General features: G+C 31.0%; 1 long non-coding RNA gene across 1 annotated transcript; it reads right to left on the bottom strand.

Moving 5' to 3' along the window:
* Positions 1-312: 312 nt before the first annotated feature.
* LOC131668555 (uncharacterized) lies at positions 313-910 on the bottom strand. Its single transcript, XR_009302293.1, has 3 exons — positions 800-910; positions 494-616; positions 313-431 (listed from the first exon to the last, which is right to left on the bottom strand). It is a non-coding gene; the product is annotated as an uncharacterized LOC131668555 (long non-coding RNA).
* Between the last annotated feature and the right edge of the window lie 6,616 nt (positions 911-7,526).

The raw sequence follows: 7,526 nt of genomic DNA, 5'->3' as shown, positions 1-7,526 counted from the left end.
CAACGTATTTTGAAAACGTTTTCCAAACCATGCTTATGCCGATTGAAAAGCTTCAACGTTTTCAAAACGTTTTCAACGCGTTTTAAAGACGTTTTTCAAACCATGCTTATGCCGATTGAAAAGCTTCAACGTTTTCAAAACGTTTTCAACGCGTTTTGAAGACGTTTTCTAATCCATGCTTATATGAATTAAAAAGTTTATACGTTTTCAAGACGTTTTCAAAGCGTTTTTCCAATAAAAAGATTTTTTATATATTTATTTTTTTTTGGTTATTTATTGAAATATAAGAATATACACAAGCTACAGTAATTTAAATTATAATTCTTCGAAATAGATGTCATCCTTCTCGTTTATAAACAAAGTGTCTCGATCTGGTCTTTGCTCGTCTTCAGGCTGAGTACCTCTTCGAGCTCTCTTCGGATTTTGGATATCTGAAATAGTTGAAAAACAATTTAAAAACATTAATTTAATTCATCTTTATTTTTACTATTACCATGATCAGCTTCGTTAATTTCTTCCGTTGAAGCATCTTCATATTGATTGCATCCATTTTCTCCATAAATCAGATACTCACACACAGACGTTTTTCCTTTTCTTTTCTTTGATTTCGGCTTATCTGAAAATAATTTCCAATGAAATTTGTTTTTTTAAACATGGTTTCGTTTCGCGTAACAAAATTTATTTTTCATTTTTTCTTATACTAGGAAAAACTAAATAGAAAAACGTTCTCATCAATAGTAAGACTATCATCGTAAATAAACAATCTTTCTTTTATGTGGTAATAAATATATAAACTTACAATGCTTTCCTTTAAATGGTGACGACTTAAGGTAATCACTTATATATGATTTTACTTGACTGTCACTAATTGTAGGTTTTCCTTCTTTATCCTGGGAAGCAAGTAAAACCGCCGCTATAACAAAGAATAAATTTTCGTCAATTAATTTTAAATATTAATTGAAACCTCTGTGTGTATACGTGGCTTAACTTTCCACGTAAAAGAAAACGTATGGGATATAGTACATTCTAAAAGGGTGTAAAAGTGTGTGTCCTTCAGTCGTTTTTTTCCATTTTGGCCAAGACATGAATACAGATTCTGCAGTTCTCGGGGCATTACTGTATTTATTAAATTTCTTGCTGTATTTCTCCAATCGTCATAGCATATTTTTTCCATCATCAGTTTTATCTGAAAAATATAATTTCAGTAAGATTCTACGAATCCATGATTTCAAATTCTTCCGCGACATCTTCAAAGTCCAATATTTCAGAACGTGATTAATATGCCTAACTCATTTTGGATTTAGAATTTACTAGACTATACATTCTATTTTCTTTGTTAAAAATGAATATTTTATTCTACGAATTATAAGAAATCAAGTACAATTATAAAAAATATGGATATGGATTTTCATAAAAAAAAATGAGTATTAACTTACCACTTTTGATTTGAATTTGGGCGAATGTTCCAATTCATTGTTGCAATCTTGAAATTGGTTCACATTTTTCATGTCTTTTAAGTAGCCAATTAAAGCTACTTTTTGTGAACACCATTTTGAGTTTTTGGTCTCATTAACAGTCTGTATATTTGGACTAGCCATACTACTAGCTTTGTATTGATTTACAATAATTTGGTCTTGCCTTGCTGAAATAAAAATATCCTTGCAATTAAGATAGCAGTAAGCAAAAAAAAAATGCCATAGTACTTAAAATAGTATGCTGCAATTGCTCCATAATACCAGGTTATTGGGATCAGAAAAGTTCATCTTGCTCTTAGCGGCTAAAATCGATTAGTCGTGAGACAAGTTTGAAATTGCCATCTTGCATATAAATGCATTATATTTACAGCTAAGTTCGCTGAAGCGAACTTTTCGGATCCCAATAGCTCTAGCGAGCCACGCAGTGTTATAAATGAATCAAACGAACCTATGACTTTCTTCAAAAGATCAATGATAATTAGCAATAAATCCTTTTCTGTTCTTAAACCAGTATCTGAAATTAATACCAAATAAATAAGATAAGATTTGATAAATGTAATTAACATTCAACTAAATTTGCATTACGTGATGTAATCTTTCAAACTTACTGTCTGTAGAAAGCATTGAAGAGACTTGTTTAAATATATCAGTCGTGTGGGTAGCTTGCTCATCGTTTTCTTCAGATTGAAACACGTCAGCTGTATAATTATTGTCCTGGCTAAGATTTCTTTTTTCTTCTGGAAGGGATGTATTTAATTGAAAAAGTATTAATCTAATGATGCAAAAAATAGATCGACAACATATCTTTGAAAAAAAGAGTTTTAAATAAAAACTACTAATTTGTAATACATTTTAAACTCGATTGAAATTAAAATTTGTGTGAATTGTAAGAAAAATTACAAAAAGTTAAGTACTTAGTTTTAAAATCTATTTTTTGAGCGTTGTAGAAATACGTATACATTTTTCACGTAAACACAAATAGAACAATTATAAAAAAAAGCGTGAAAAGTGACCGAGTTACGAATTTTTTTTATAGAATTAATCAATTTTTTAATAAAATAGAGATGTATTATAAGGATATAACTCCCTTTGATTTTTTTGTAATACTTTGAAAGATCTTTTTAGAATCTGTTGATTTATGATTCTTGGTTTATTCCCCTTATTTCCAGTATTTTCCGTCAACAGTTGCGTACCTACTGAATTATCCTCTTTTACAGCAAAATGAAAATCATAATTAGGGACTGTATTTCACCCGGTCCATTTAAATGTTAGTTAATTATGTTATTAAACAAACCTTTAGATGCTTTTACAGTCTGTGACAATACTACATTACTCGTAGGTATAGCAGGTAAATTATCAATTTCTTTTTCTTTTATATTTTTACTATTTTTTTCTACGTTTAATTTGTTGACTTCCTTTTTTATGGGTAATGATTGTATCATGTAGTATTCATCGAACTTGTTGTTTCTTGATCTTGTTTTTCTTAGATTTTTATTTTGCAGCTCGCGATATGCTACGTCTGCATCTGATGAATGATCTTCACAAAGATTCATCATGTTCAGAGCATCATAATACTGTGTTGTTGCTGTGAATTCAAAAATACGTTTCCTACATACAAATTAAGTATACAATTGTTTATTTTTTAATAAATGGTTAAATATGCGTTCAGATATCAATTAATTACACCGGCACAAAAAAAAAAGTGGTCATTACTTTGGGGAGACATATGTACCTTTTATATTTAGACCCGCTGGATCCGAATCCGTCGTCAGATATGCCAATATACGTCCAAAATCGAGCGCAAAATCGAAAAATAGCTCAAAAACATGAATAAACGAGGAAAATTAGTTTCTGGAACTTGATTATAGGCAGATTTAAAACTACACAAAAATCGAAAGCCAAATGCCCTATACTCTGCGAGTCTCAAACCCCAGGATAGTAAACGGCAAGCTTTAAACCCCAAATGCCCTGTACTCTGCGAGTTTTAAACTCCAAGAACACTGTACGCTGCTAGTTTTAAACCCCAAGAACACTGTACGCTGCTTGTATTAAACCCCAAGAACCCTGTACGCTGCTAGTTTCAAACCCCAAGAACCATGTACACTGCTAGTCTCATACCCCAAGAACCCTGTAGTTTTTATACCTTTTATACCTTTTATATCTTATAAAATACATACTTTTTAATCATACAAATACATACTTTTTAATCAATTAATAGAATTACATTTTCTTTGAGAACCTTCAATTAGTCATACATAATTGTCTCGTCTCGTAGTATAAAATTAAAAAAAAATTATGAATTTATCTTTTATAGTCCTCGAAAAAAGTGAAATTTTAATAGCGTCATCGATTTTGAACGGCCTGCAAGATTTTTACTGTAGCGAACGGACGACTCCCACTCTTCCGCCGCACTCTCAATTGTAACATTTCCATCGATACACGATTTATTTTTCAAGTTTTTTAAGCGACATACCTTGGGTGGAGAGTAATAATGATAATAGATATCATGTAACAGGGTATACTGAATAATAAAGTTTTTTTTTACTGCTCCGCAATTTGTTGCTCAATTGGCTTAAAAGTTTCATAGTCTGTAGTTTCGTTGCTTTAGAACGATTCTTGATGTTTTTTTTTTAATCAAAGCTCTTTTTATAAGCTGTTCGAATATATAATAATATTACATACAATGAGACGGCTTCATTGTTTATTTCATTTTGCAATTTATAAGACCATAACTCCCGAACTATTCAACTTATTGATTGCGGATTCCGTAGCAATGATCAGTTAGTTAAAAATACAAGACTGGGCTAAGTATGAAGATCTTTACATTGTCAGCATGTAAATAATTAAATAACAATAAATAATAATTTTTATTACAATAACTATTGATCTAATAAGTATTTTTCAACGTTCGAAATGTCGTTTTGTAGATATTTGAAAAACGAATCGCAAGTATGATAGCTATTATTTAAGATAATCAATAAGTAAAAAGATATTCGCGGAAAATTAAATTTTTTACCACTTTTTCAAATATGACCGACTGTTTAGCAATGTTCTGCCAAAAATCGCGAGGGTGAAAACAAATCATCATATTGCAGACATTATTTCCTATAACATATTAAAAAATCAGAATGTCGGATCTCCAAAACGCAAACGGCTTATTTTCGGGATATTTTTCCTGGACTGAAAAGTCACAGAGTACAGAGCATTTGGGGTTTGAAGCTTGCCGTTTACTCTCCTGGGTTTTGAGACTTGCAGCCTACAGGGTTATTAGGTTTCGAAGCTTGCCATTTACTCTCCTGGGTTTTGAGACTGGTATAGTACAAGGCATTTGGGGTTTGAAGTTTATTATTTGCTCGTCCAGCGTTTTAAAGTCGCATAGTACAGGGCATTTGGGGTTTAAATATTGCCGTTTATTCTCTTGGGTTTTGAGACTTGCAGCCTACAGGGTTCTTGGAGTTCTTGGGGTTTAAAGCTCGCTAAGTACAGGGCATTTGGGGTTTAAAGATTGCCGTTTACTCTCTTGGGTTTTGAGACTTGCAGCGTACAGGGTTCTTGGGGTTTGTGACTCGCAGAGTATAGGGCATTTGGCTTTCGATTTTTGTGTAGTTTTAAATCTGCCTATAATCAAGTTCCAGAAACTAATTTTCCTCGTTTATTCATGTTTTTGAGCTATTTTTCGATTTTGCGCTCGATTTTGGACGTATATTGGCATATCTGACGACGGATTCGGATCCAGCGGGTCTAAATATAAAAGGTACATATGTCTCCCCAAAGTAATGACCACTTTTTTTTTTGTGCCGGTGTAATTAATTGATATCTGAACGCATATTTAACCATTTATTAAAAAATAAACAATTGTATACTTAATTTGTATGTAGGAAACGTATTTTTGAATTCACAGCAACAACACAGTATTATGATGCTCTGAACATGATGAATCTTTGTGAAGATCATTCATCAGATGCAGACGTAGCATATCGCGAGCTGCAAAATAAAAATCTAAGAAAAACAAGATCAAGAAACAACAAGTTCGATGAATACTACATGATACAATCATTACCCATAAAAAAGGAAGTCAACAAATTAAACGTAGAAAAAAATAGTAAAAATATAAAAGAAAAAGAAATTGATAATTTACCTGCTATACCTACGAGTAATGTAGTATTGTCACAGACTGTAAAAGCATCTAAAGGTTTGTTTAATAACATAATTAACTAACATTTAAATGGACCGGGTGAAATACAGTCCCTAATTATGATTTTCATTTTGCTGTAAAAGAGGATAATTCAGTAGGTACGCAACTGTTGACGGAAAATACTGGAAATAAGGGGAATAAACCAAGAATCATAAATCAACAGATTCTAAAAAGATCTTTCAAAGTATTACAAAAAAATCAAAGGGAGTTATATCCTTATAATACATCTCTATTTTATTAAAAAATTGATTAATTCTATAAAAAAAATTCGTAACTCGGTCACTTTTCACGCTTTTTTTTATAATTGTTCTATTTGTGTTTACGTGAAAAATGTATACGTATTTCTACAACGCTCAAAAAATAGATTTTAAAACTAAGTACTTAACTTTTTGTAATTTTTCTTACAATTCACACAAATTTTAATTTCAATCGAGTTTAAAATGTATTACAAATTAGTAGTTTTTATTTAAAACTCTTTTTTTCAAAGATATGTTGTCGATCTATTTTTTGCATCATTAGATTAATACTTTTTCAATTAAATACATCCCTTCCAGAAGAAAAAAGAAATCTTAGCCAGGACAATAATTATACAGCTGACGTGTTTCAATCTGAAGAAAACGATGAGCAAGCTACCCACACGACTGATATATTTAAACAAGTCTCTTCAATGCTTTCTACAGACAGTAAGTTTGAAAGATTACATCACGTAATGCAAATTTAGTTGAATGTTAATTACATTTATCAAATCTTATCTTATTTATTTGGTATTAATTTCAGATACTGGTTTAAGAACAGAAAAGGATTTATTGCTAATTATCATTGATCTTTTGAAGAAAGTCATAGGTTCGTTTGATTCATTTATAACACTGCGTGGCTCGCTAGAGCTATTGGGATCCGAAAAGTTCGCTTCAGCGAACTTAGCTGTAAATATAATGCATTTATATGCAAGATGGCAATTTCAAACTTGTCTCACGACTAATCGATTTTAGCCGCTAAGAGCAAGATGAACTTTTCTGATCCCAATAACCTGGTATTATGGAGCAATTGCAGCATACTATTTTAAGTACTATGGCATTTTTTTTTTGCTTACTGCTATCTTAATTGCAAGGATATTTTTATTTCAGCAAGGCAAGACCAAATTATTGTAAATCAATACAAAGCTAGTAGTATGGCTAGTCCAAATATACAGACTGTTAATGAGACCAAAAACTCAAAATGGTGTTCACAAAAAGTAGCTTTAATTGGCTACTTAAAAGACATGAAAAATGTGAACCAATTTCAAGATTGCAACAATGAATTGGAACATTCGCCCAAATTCAAATCAAAAGTGGTAAGTTAATACTCATTTTTTTTTATGAAAATCCATATCCATATTTTTTATAATTGTACTTGATTTCTTATAATTCGTAGAATAAAATATTCATTTTTAACAAAGAAAATAGAATGTATAGTCTAGTAAATTCTAAATCCAAAATGAGTTAGGCATATTAATCACGTTCTGAAATATTGGACTTTGAAGATGTCGCGGAAGAATTTGAAATCATGGATTCGTAGAATCTTACTGAAATTATATTTTTCAGATAAAACTGATGATGGAAAAAATATGCTATGACGATTGGAGAAATACAGCAAGAAATTTAATAAATACAGTAATGCCCCGAGAACTGCAGAATCTGTATTCATGTCTTGGCCAAAATGGAAAAAAACGACTGAAGGACACACACTTTTACACCCTTTTAGAATGTACTATATCCCATACGTTTTCTTTTACGTGGAAAGTTAAGCCACGTATACACACAGAGGTTTCAATTAATATTTAAAATTAATTGACGAAAATTTATTCTTTGTTATAGCGG

This window comes from Phymastichus coffea, unplaced genomic scaffold (genome assembly GCF_024137745.1).
Source record: "Phymastichus coffea isolate CEN01 unplaced genomic scaffold, Cenicafe_Pcof_1.1 PCOF00080, whole genome shotgun sequence".
NCBI lineage: Eukaryota > Metazoa > Arthropoda > Insecta > Hymenoptera > Eulophidae > Phymastichus > Phymastichus coffea.
Note: the sequence above shows the minus strand (reverse complement) of the source record. Positions and strands in the feature narration are given on the sequence as shown.